The 11,837-nt window shown below is 41.6% G+C and overlaps 1 long non-coding RNA gene across 1 annotated transcript; it reads right to left on the reverse strand.

Moving 5' to 3' along the window:
* Positions 1 to 417: 417 nt before the first annotated feature.
* On the reverse strand, positions 418 to 10,279 carry LOC136163335 (uncharacterized). Its single transcript, XR_010662221.1, has 3 exons — positions 10,130 to 10,279; positions 9,912 to 9,998; positions 418 to 1,612 (listed from the first exon to the last, which is right to left on the reverse strand). It is a non-coding gene; the product is annotated as an uncharacterized lncRNA (long non-coding RNA).
* Positions 10,280 to 11,837: the final 1,558 nt, after the last annotated feature.

The following is an 11,837-nucleotide window of genomic DNA, read 5'->3' on the forward strand; positions in this document are numbered from 1 at the left end:
GTCACCATTTCAGACCAAATGCTGAATTGTGTGGACTGTGTGCTTGATTTAGTAACTCATGTTGGGTTCCTTTGTAATAGAGCATAACCTTGATATGTCACACTAAGAGAAGACACACATATATTTGGTCAATATGTGGCCTAATCAGATATTTGGAAATATTACATAACTGGCTGAACACTAGTTATGTTGACATAATCTTTGTACTCTTGTAAGTACTTTTAATTGGTCACATACCTTATCTTTGCATCATAAAAATCACCCATGAGATGTGCCCTTTAAAATAGGTTATGTAATATGAACAGTCACAGTATGTATACATGACTGGTTTTACAAAATCTTTTATTCAAAACTAGAAGGTGTGCTTATTAGTCGAAGAAAAACCAGTCCAAAGGACTTGTCCACCAAAACAATGGGTGTGTGGCTGCCAGGATGCATCATGAACTATCTGAGGTAGAACTTGGTAAATACATGACCAAGCCCTGTAGCTCTAACTCTGCAGTAATTTTGTTTGAAAGACCAAGACATGTTAGGCTCAATTTATTTCCTTAAGTTATTTGCATCTTGGAGCAAGTTTTTTCTGAAATATCTACACGGGCTTTGGGGCATCATATGATGTTTACTGTATAATTGAAAAGTAACTACTTCTACACCCCAGGGAGACAATGCAAACAGTGTGAAGCCCTCTTATCCTAGAATCCTGGGAGTGTGAGAACATAACATTTGGGGCTAAGTGGAATGACGCTTTGGTTCATGATTATGTTTGTTGTATATTATCTTATATGACTGCCATACAAACTGGTATTTATCTACTAATTAGAGGGGAGAAAAGCCTAAAGGTAGGATGGGTGAGGACATTTTTTTCCATTTTATTATTTTTTTGGTTAGTAATTTTCTTCTTCAAAACACCAAAACACCCTCCCCCAAAACCAAAAAACAAAAAACACAGCATTTAGACTAAGTTAGCAATTTCTCTTAGTTAATTCATTATAGAGAAGATACTTGTATCTCCTAAGAGCTATGACTATCATACCTGCCTTTCAGAAATCTATTGATAATGTATTTGCTGATTTTTTTGAATTTTTTGCTCCTCTGATGAAAATGCCAAAAAGCGATCTAGTCATCAGGTGGGGGATGCTTCCTATCTCTTAGTTTGCTAGGGCGGCCATAACAAAGTACCACAAACAGGGAGGTGTTTAAACAACAGAAATGTATCGTCTTGTAGTTCTGGAGGGAAGAAGTCTGATGTCAACGTGTTTGCAGAGTCGGTTCCTCCGGAAAGCAATGAGGGAATCTGTTCCAGGCCACTCCTTTTGTTTCTGGTGGTTTGCTGGCCGTCTTTGGCATTTCCTTGGTTTATTGGATTACCCCAATCTCTGCCTTCCTCTTCATATGTTATTTTCTGTACGTAAATGTGTGTCTGAATTTCTCCTTCCTGTAAGAACACTAGTCATATTCGATTAGGGGTCCACCCTACTCTAGAGTGACTTCTTCTTACTAATGACATCTGCAACAACCTGTGCGGTCACATTCTGAAGTCTGGGGTTAGGACATCAGGATATGAATTTTGTGTAGAGACAATTCATCTCTTGAAACTCTCCAAAGAGTGACCCTGGAGAAAAGGGAGAAGGAGGAATATCTAGTAAGTGAAATTCATATTCTTAATGCTGCTTATAGAAACCTGGTTTCATTTTCCTAGGTGGTCCATATTTACCTAAGAAAGTGCAGAAAGCTCCTTTGGGTTTCGCTCCCCCATCAGACTTGATTTCTGCTTACATTCATAAAGGATAGAACACTTACCCCACAACCTGCCCGGCAAGTGTACATGACATGGGGATGAGATGAAACAAAGGTTGTTGCTATAATTTGAAAAAAAAACTGATGCTGTGTCTCCAGGTGGTAGTGTTTTCTTTTTCATTATTACTGTCATAAGAGTCAATAGTCCCCTGACTGGCTGCTTATAAAAGTTGCCTCGTACTTGGTGTTTATGGAGACTACCGACTCAGTAGGTCTGCAGTTGGACCTAGGAGATATTTACTTTTAATGCTTTCCAGGTGATTAGCCAGATTTGGAACAACTGGTCTTGGAAAATTTCTTCTTTAAGAGTGACCACTCTCAATAATGTATATTTAACTTTGTTATTCACATGAGAGAGAAAATATTGATTGATGGTTCTAATAATGGCACCATATATTGATTTTAGGAAGGCAGTACGTGTTTAGTGGGTGTTCCTGGATGTGAATTCTGATTCCATATATAACTTTTAATGCTTATATATCCAGTTAATAAATGTAAGTTGGGGCAGGTAACCTTTCTGAGCTTCAATTTCATTATCTGTAAAGTGAGGATAATAATGCCTTTCTTGCAGTTTTGTTGGGAGAATTAAATTGGATAACTTAGCAAAGCCACTGGAATTAAACAAGCCTTCATTAAAAGGTCATTTCTTTCTTAGTCTTCTAATACTTTAATTTATATTGAGTCACTATCTTTAAATTTCTGTAAATGGAAAACCGTTAAAATTGATTAACTGGAAATATACACAGTGTTCTCCTTTGCTCTGCCTCTTATCTTTTTGATAAATTTCTTGGATTCACAGGGTTTGAATGTAGAATTACGATTGCTAGATGTTTTCAGAGTACACCAAGTCCTAATAGTGCTATGTTAATTTTGTGAAAGAGTGAAATGTTGACAGTATATCCTGAATTCCAAGCAAATGGGTGAGCTAAGAAAAATCCATTGTGATGAATGACCCATTAACTTGTGGAACTTGGGTACATGCTTCAGGGCAGGATAGACCTGTAATCACTGGACCATGATATGGTTAAGTATTAAACTTCGAGTAGTGTGTAAAAGAGGACTCCATTGCATTCCTGTGGAATGTTTTAAGCAAGCATTTGACTTTTAAAGAGTCACTGTTATTAATGAATGGCCTATCTTTCCTCATTAGACTCTTCATGGTATTGGGCTTCCAACACTGACACTGGTATCCTAAGAGTTCTCAGAATTGGAAAAAAAAAAATAGTGGAAAATGGAATGGAAGGGCAAGATTCATTTGCAATTGGCTGCATCTTAGAGACAGCATTAGCCTTTTAGTTGCTGAATCTAGTCTCTTTTCAAATTAGTTCAGGTACACTCTGAGGTGCCTAATTTGCAAGTCTAAGAAAAATCTATTTGATTTCTGTTTCTTCTATGCACATTAATGGCAGATGTTAGCATCTGCTTTTAGAAGATTTCTCTGACTTTTGAGATCTTCTACACTCCTGCATAAAATCACACAAAAAAACCAGGAAGCTTATCCAGAACATGGGCTAGAAACTATTTCATTCTTGATTGTGAATCAATTATTATTTGGCTGGAAAATGTCAAATATTATAGATACTTCCATTTTTACTGGTTGGTTCTAAGCATGTCTTTCAAAAACTGCTCCATCTTCTTATGTGTGATTCATAATAATGGATGTGACTGCACTATGCTGATGGATATTAAAAGTGTCATTAGATTTTTCTTCTCTTCAGTTAGAGACAGACTTCAGTTAGAAACAGACAGAGATGATCTTTCATTTACACTGGTAGATAAGAGTAAAGGGAGAAGTTTTGTAAAAAGAAATGGGGGAATAAAAAATCCCACAGGGAAAGGAGCAGATAATCTTTGTATGGGTTCTGAACTGAAGCAATTTTTCTCTCTTTAAATCCACAGAGACAAGATAAATAGCACCTTTACCTATGCTATCAAGGGTCAAGCAGGTATTGAACCCAGACTCTAGAGAAAGATAATAATTGTTACTGACAGTGCTGACCATTGGAATTGCAAGACCAGAGGAAGGTAACAATGTAAGATAAGTCCTGGAATGAAATGGATCAATGTGTGGTTTCTGTGTATTTCAGCCAGAATATGTGGGAGTCAGCAATAGGAAAGAGAAGGTTGATCACTGGAGACTTTGACCCTATGGAGTCCAGTACAAGGTGGGGCTCTTTGGTTGACCAGATAGCCTGATATTTGTCTTTAGGTGGAAAGGCAATGCTTCTTAGAGAGGATACAAAGAGAGCTTGAGGGAAACTGAGCCCATCATATGGTAATAAATATATGTTGAAATCTCCACACTGTTCTCCTGGATGCATGAGACAAGTGCTCGGGCCTGGTGCACTGGGAAGACCCAGAGGAATTGGGTGGAGAGGGAGGTGGGAGCGGGGATCGGGATGGGGAATACATGTAAATACATGGCTGATTCATGTCAATGTATGACAAAATCCACTACAATATTGTAAAGTAATTAGCCTCCAACTAATAAAAATAAATGAAAAAAAAAGAATATGTTGAGCCAAACCATCAACCTAGCCAGTAGCCAGAATAGCAGAAGCACTTTTCAGGGTCAGGCTCAGACATAAAAAATGTGGAAACTGGGGCCCTCACAGGTTATCCACATCCCAAGGGATCACAGCATAGATTGGAGATGAAAGGAAAGCATATCTAAGAAGAAGTCCTTGAGTTTTGCTTTTAGATACTCATTAGCTTAGAAAAGTGAGGGTTTAGTTTTCTTGATTTTAGAAAAAAAAAAGAATTACTGATTAAACAAGACCATGGTTGTCCTACCACTTGACAGAGCAAAAATACTGGGAAGGCTGCAAAGGCAACTCTTTGCAATGCAAATTGGTGCCATGGGAGACTTTTGCTCAGATGCCTGTTATAAAATGCCTGTGAATGTCTGTGAAATTACTCTATGGCTGTGGTGGGGAGAGGTTTTCCATAACTTCTAGGCTTTATGGATGGAAATGGTAACTCTTAGGTTAAGCGTCATCTGGGAAATTATTTCTTATCATTCCCAAGAGAAATAGGTTTTCTGCTACAACAGCTCAGGGCTTCACTGTTGAACTGTTTCATTCATTCATTCACTCAGTATTTAACGTGTCCAGCAGGCATGGTGCCTTCATGTACTTGAAGACTGCATTTGCACTGATTGTTTCCTGGTGACTAGACATTTAATACCATCTAGACAGGGACAGAATGTAAATATGACGGCAAGCTACAGATGAAGTTTTCTCTTCTTAGGATGAAGGATTTTAGAAGCATAACAGCGTCAATTATTTCTATGAAAAGCTACAACATAAAAAGCTGTCTTCCAACAACGTGATTTGAAGAAAGAGATTTATTTATAGGTTACCAGAGCTTATGATCCAGCTGCACAATTCATCTTTTCACAAAGAAATTTCAGAAGAATCTGTCTCATTTTGAGTTTATCCACGTCCACAGAGGGAGGAACCATCTCACTTTATATTTACTTTGTGAAATCTTTCAATCATGCATAGCTTTTCTATATCTATGCTATGCTATGATGAGTTTTACCTCAAAATACCTCCCAGGTCTCCCTTGTAACATTAAGCTAAACACTTGAAAGCAGTGTCAAGGAAAAATTGAAAAAACAAATTGTTTAAATTCTCCTTTTTTTTTTTTTTTTAATTTGGGAAGCATCAACCTTTACTGGCTAAGATCAGAGCTTGTCTTGCCTGGTGTGGCAACCTCTAGTGTTTATCGTGGCTTACAAGGTGCTAAGTGGTTCACATCTATTAAATCATTTAATCTTTGAAGCAACCCTGAGAGATTAGCACTGTTCCTTTCCCTGTTTCACAGATGAGGACCCAGAGACACAGAGGACAGGTAAAGTGACCAAGGTCTCAAAGCTTGCAAGTGCAATTTTGGTGTATGAACTTGAATCATGCAGCTCCAGAATTCATGCCCTGGACCACTCCCCTAGGTTAGGAGAAGCAACAGGGCCAATGTGAGTGGTTATGAGCCAGTTGCCTTCTGCCTCTCAGGTCTTATTCTATTTCCAGTCACTATCTCAGCCTTGTTGAACATGAGAAGCAAGTTATAGATAAAATGTAAGAACTGAAATAACACACAGTGTTCTTAGAATTCTCTGGTCAGGGGCTCTGGGGTATAAGTGTACGGGGAGCTAAAGGCAGAGAGAGGGTAAAGGCAGAGAACAGGAAGCTATTTAACTCAATAGGAACCCCAGATTATGACAATAGAAATGTGAGCTCTTGCAATGTAATGAATTGCAGGCCCACTTCTTAGCTTATTGACTTATCTCTGACTTATTAATACTTCCAAGTTCACCCTGGTGGTGGCAGAGAGGGATGCAATGAGAGAGAGGGAAGCAGAGAGAATTAATAACTGGTATCTGATATTGGGGGGCTTCCCTGGAGGCTCAAACAGTAAAGAATCTGCTGCAATGCGGGAGACCCTGGTTCAATCCCTGGGTCGGGAAGATCCCCTGGAGAAGGGAATGGCTACCCACTACAGTATTCTGGCCTGGAGAATTCCTTGAACAGAGGAGCGTGGTGTGCTATAGCCCATGGGGCTGCCAAGAGTCAGACATGACTGAGTAACTAACACTTATTTTTCATATCTGATATTGGGATGAATTCATATCACATCTCTTCAAGAATAGAGATGTGGGAAATCTAGGCGGAATGGTAGAACTAAAGAACATTTTTATTTTTTAGATTTAAGAAAGTTGGAACTAACCATTGGGCGACTTGAGATAATTTCAGTAGGAATAGAAAAGTGTGACATGAGCACTAGGTCAGGGTGAATGTCTTTGGTGTTAGAAAAGAGAGAGAGCTGGCAGTTGGCATTCACGTGGAGCCAGGCTCCCTGTAGCAATCTGCTAATGGTTAAAAAGGCCGCATCCAGAAAGGCTTCTCCCAACAGAGGGCTTTTTGAACTTTGCCGTGTGAAGAAGGGCAGAGGGCTGAGAAAGAAATGCATCTCACCAGAATGAGGCTTTAAGGTGTCTGCCAGGGATATCCCAGCCAGTCAGCAGGTATGTGAGCTCTGCGCACATCCTCAACTTACATGAATCTCCTTGAAGGCTCAGCTAGCATCCTCGGAAGACTTCCTGGCCTAGACTGGTTGCAAGGATATTTATTTCTATCTTGGTCTCTGAGTGCAAAGTAAAGCCTGTGTTTCTTTTTGTCACCTGCACAACAAACAGACCTCCAGTGGTGATGACTTCTGTACGTCTCTGTGTCCAGCACAGGCTACCTGCCTCTCACCTTCATTCACCGCATTAAAAGAAAATTTTCTTTACTTCAGCAGACTTTCATGTGACCTACAAGATGTTGGGCTCAAATCTGGCCAGCAGGTTTCCAAACAAGCTTGATATCACTGAATAAAAAAAGGTCAAATATTTATTTTATTTCTTCATTAATATCTTACAATGTTTACCTTTTGCCACTCAGGTTTTAAATAAATATACTTAGTAGTGGGTATTTACGTCAATCACCTCATTATGTTCTTCTCAGCGGATTTTCAGTCTATGAATGAGGTCAGAGTGAAAGCCAACATTTTAAGAAAAAAATTTTTTTTTTCTCTCCTATGGTCTCTGAACAGTCTCTGATCTCCTGAGATTTGGTGTGATGTGAAAAGTCAGTTCCCAATAATCCAGGTGTACCTCCTTTTACAAGAAGGGAGATGTTACAGTGTTTGCAAAAGACTTTGCTTTGAAGGGCCTCAGAATAATTCTGCTCCAAATAAAGCTTCTGTTTGGTTTTGGAAACCCTTTGCATGCCCTTTTCCAGGAACATGTTTACTTGAATACTCAAACTTGTCCTGGGGAGACAGAATGTTCAGGAACTCTGAGGTGATTGGAAGGATGCTGTTTCGGGGAAGCTTGTTGCTTAGTGGTAACATCCCCACAGGTCAGCATTGTCCTCCCTTCCTTTCTCACCAGATATTCTCATCCTGACAGGTGGCCAGAAGAGATAAAGAAGTGAGGTCTGGCAAGAGGCATGGTGTGGTACAAGGATCCAGCCCAGCCTTGGGCTTCGAGTGTCCTGAGGACCCAGCCCTTATCCATCCATCCCTGACTGGATTTGGGAGCTTGAGTAACTATTTTACCCTGCAAGGCTTGGTTATCTTCCTGGGAAAGTAGAACCCATCTCACAGGGCTGTGGCCAAGACTAAACTCTCAGTTTTGCTTGGGTAATTCCTGCTCAGCTTTCAGTTCCCAGCTGAGATGTTAATGTGTACAGAAGCTTCCAGGACCTTGGCTGTGTAGGAATCCCCCTGGGGATCCCGATTCCACCCATTTCTCCCCTCAGAACTCTTTGCATTCCATAGAATAAGTCTCTTGTGCATTAAACTACAGGTTCTGTGAAGACAGGAAACATGCGTTTTATTTCTCTGGCATGTGTCGTAGCACCTGGTTCATCGTCAGCTCTTAATATTTGTGGAATGGAATTGAATTAGTGTATTTAAAATCCCTGGTGCATGCGTGGCCTATGGTGGTGGCCCCTTTTCCGTCCTTGCTCTATCTTGACTATCTTGCAACTGCAGGTGGACTGGTAATGCTCCAGGAGCCATTTGCTCTCACAGTTGGATTTCTCTTCTGCCCGTATTGATGCCTAAGGCTACAACTTTCTTGAGTTCTCTGTCTCCATAAGCACATTTCTTCGTAAAATTGCTCCCTGTTTGCATCAGACAGCCTTGTTTTCCAGATTTTCTCAAACTATTAAAAACTATTGGATGTGGCCTCATGAGACTCATCCTCTTAGGAACCAAGGAGGTTATGTGATTAGACGTTGGATAAGTAGGTCTCCAAGTTGGGGAGAAGAGAAGATGAGGAATTTGGGAGGGAAAAGGCTAGGTTAGATTTGAGGTTTTTGTGTTTGCTTAATTGCTCAGTTGTGTCTGACTCTTTGGGACACCATGGACTCGAGCCGGCCAGGCTCCTCTATCCATGGGATTTTTCAGGCAAGAATACTAGAGTGGGTTGCCATGCCCTTCTCCAGGGGGTCTTCCCAACCTAGGGATTGAACGTGGCTCTCCCGTGCCTCCTATATTTCAGGTGGATTCTTCACCTGCTGAGTCATCTGGGAAGCCCAGGGAGACCAAACCAGAGAGAGGGGAATAGATGTGACAGACAGGATGCTGACCAGGCCCTCAGCCTACAGAGTCAGCAAAATTAAATACTGAAGGTGAGATGCAGTGTGATGGCTCATCACTGCTGTTTTTCTTCTGAATCAAAAGGGCGAGGAGGAGGAAGAAGAGGTAAGATAGAGGAATGGCAGCAAAGAGGAAATACAGAGCTGCTGCCGTAGCAGCATTTGGCCTCAAGAACCAGTGGGGCCCGTCTAGGAATCATGGCGGTGCTGGTTTTTCCCACATTGCTTGGCCCATCATTAGCTTCTTGTGGCCTCACCTGGGCCTGCCCATTCCTCACCCCTGACCAAGGGAAAGCTTCTGATTGCTGTAAAGCTTGGCTGGGTTTGAAGAGGTTAAGATGCTTTTGAGAAAAAGTTCAGTTTTGTTCTCAATTGTAAGTGACAGAGAGGTTCTTTAATGGCATGATTAACTTTATGGCTCAAGGTCACTGAGAGATGAAAATTGAAAAAATTGTTTAAAGTGACCCCTACTTCTCTTTGTGGATTACTGGGAAAATTCACTGAGGAAAGCTAAAGGGGAAAAGGAATCTAAGTCTACATGCCCTCAGTGGATGGGACAGTAAGGCATTTCTCTGTAGCTCAGGTTAATAAACAGAATTCAAACCATCTACACTAAGATGCAGGTTTCCAGAAAAGGCATACATGGAGAGGAATTTGTTTTAGTGACCTAGATTTGAGGAAGCAGTGGTTGAGGGGTCAAGTGGTGAGCGCTTGGCTGGTGGAGTGTGAACACAGTATATTTGTCCAGTGACCCTCTGACCCAAACTGGAGGGAATGTCACCAACTAAACAGCTCTTTTTGGCTTGCTTCCATCCTGTTTCCCAAATGCTTGTGTCTGAATTTTTTGTCTCACCAGTTTTATATGGATTACCAAGTAAGCTGACCTGCTTATATGTATTTGTGTATTCCAAGAACCACAGCCCCTAATCCAATCATCACCTTTGTTAGCCTTTAATATTCTCCCACCTTTGCTGGCTCAGGGCATCTTCCTGCCCTGTGCTCCTTCAAATGCCACCTGTAGAGATTCACTTCTCTCTGCTTAAGGCACTATATCTGGTTTCAAATATAAGTATATTACTGCTTAAGGTATTACATCTGATCACATATATAAATGTAATATACATATTATATTTATATAATATAAATATATATAATATAAAAAGTGTAATTGCTTTAACTCTTACCAGTGTATCAGCATCGTAGGTCTGCCGCCTGGCTTCCCAGATCTGGGTACAGAGGGACTGGGTGGGGGTGAGTGGGACGGAGAGGGTAATTTGGGAACCTGGAATTCTTCACATGGAAGTGAAGGGCAAAGTAGGCAGAAGGTGCTGTGATCAGCATAAGAACTCGGGGCCAGATGCACCTTGGAGTTTGGTCAAAGAGCACTGGGAAAGGAACCCCTTTCTGGGACAACCAGAAGGAGTGACCCTGCCTCAGAATCCAGCCCGCCCCCCTATCCCCGCCCAGTGTGGGCTGCCCTTCTCCTTTAGATCAGGGCTGGCTGAGTGAGCAGTGCTGGCCTGACTACCTCGCTGGATTGTTTGTTTCCCTAGAGTGGGGAAAAAAGTTCTAGTGCCTTAGTAACCTAATCATCCATCTATCTATCTATCTATCTATCTACCTACCTACCTACCTGGTAGCTCAGCTGGTAAAGAATCTACCTGCAATACAGGAGACCCCAGTTTGATTCCTGGGTGGGGAAGATCCCCTGAAGAAGGGATAGGCTACCCACTCCATTATTCTTGGGCTTCCTAGGTGGCTCACACATTAAAGAATCCACCTGCAATGTGGGAGACCTGGGTTGGGAAGATTCCCCTGGAGGAGGGCCTGGCAATCCACTCCAGTATTCTTGCCTGGAGAGTTCCCATGGACAGAGGAGCCTGGTGGGCTACAGTCCAAAGAGTTGGACATGACTGAGCAACTAAACACACACATCCATCTGTCTATACACACACACACACACACACACGCATTAAAAGATTGAAGATGGGGTGGGAGGAGATGCTAATTTAATCTATCCTGGGGAAAAAATCAATCTAAAGGAGAAAGAAAAATGTCAAGATTTCCTGTCAAAAGCTTAAGGCAGGAAATAGGAAAATACAATCTCTTCATTCTAACACGGATCTCTTAGCCCTCCCCAGCTTTGGGTGTAGGAGGTGATAGTGAGAGGGAAGAATGAGGAGATGAGAGAAGATCAGAAAGTCTATATTGGCGTCTATGGCAGCCTCCAGACTGTGCACAGTCATATCCTGAACGGCAACTCTCCCAAAAGCAGCTGCGATTTGCTTATGAGGCTATGGTCCCCGAAAAGCCCCGGGCCGCTCTTGGCCCGTGTCCTGGGCAGCTTTTCTCTCCTTGGCCCTCAGCTCTGCACCACCTTGCACCCTCCTGTGTATTACACAGTGACTCACTCACATATTATTTACCAAATAAAGGTGAACACATGAAATGCCAGTCAATCAAAACATACTTTTTTTAACTAAAATGGTCTAACTAAAATATTATACAGAATATAACTAGAAAAGCTTAAAGTATAAATGAGACTCAGAACCAAATCTCTCTTTGTTTCCCCCATTTGGATTAAGGGTAAGGCAGATATAATGAAGTTTGTTAGTCTGTTCCCAGCATACATTGTCACTTATTCAGTCAACAAACAGGCATCACGTCCCAGGGAAGGGCTTGGCACCATGCAGGGCAGTGAGGTGTGCAAAGTAAGCCCTGTGCCCACGATTTGTGTACCCATGTTCTGTTGGACTAACAGACATGAAGTAAATAATCACATCAGTCTGTGATTACGAACTGTGACCTGTGATATGGAGTGGGAGTTCCGGCCACTCATGAATTCCTCTGCAGAGGATGGAAATATGGTGCTAATTTCATAGCGGTGCTGGG

The sequence above is a fragment of the Muntiacus reevesi genome, chromosome 3 (genome assembly GCF_963930625.1).
Source record: "Muntiacus reevesi chromosome 3, mMunRee1.1, whole genome shotgun sequence".
In the NCBI taxonomy this organism is placed as follows: domain Eukaryota; kingdom Metazoa; phylum Chordata; class Mammalia; order Artiodactyla; family Cervidae; genus Muntiacus; species Muntiacus reevesi.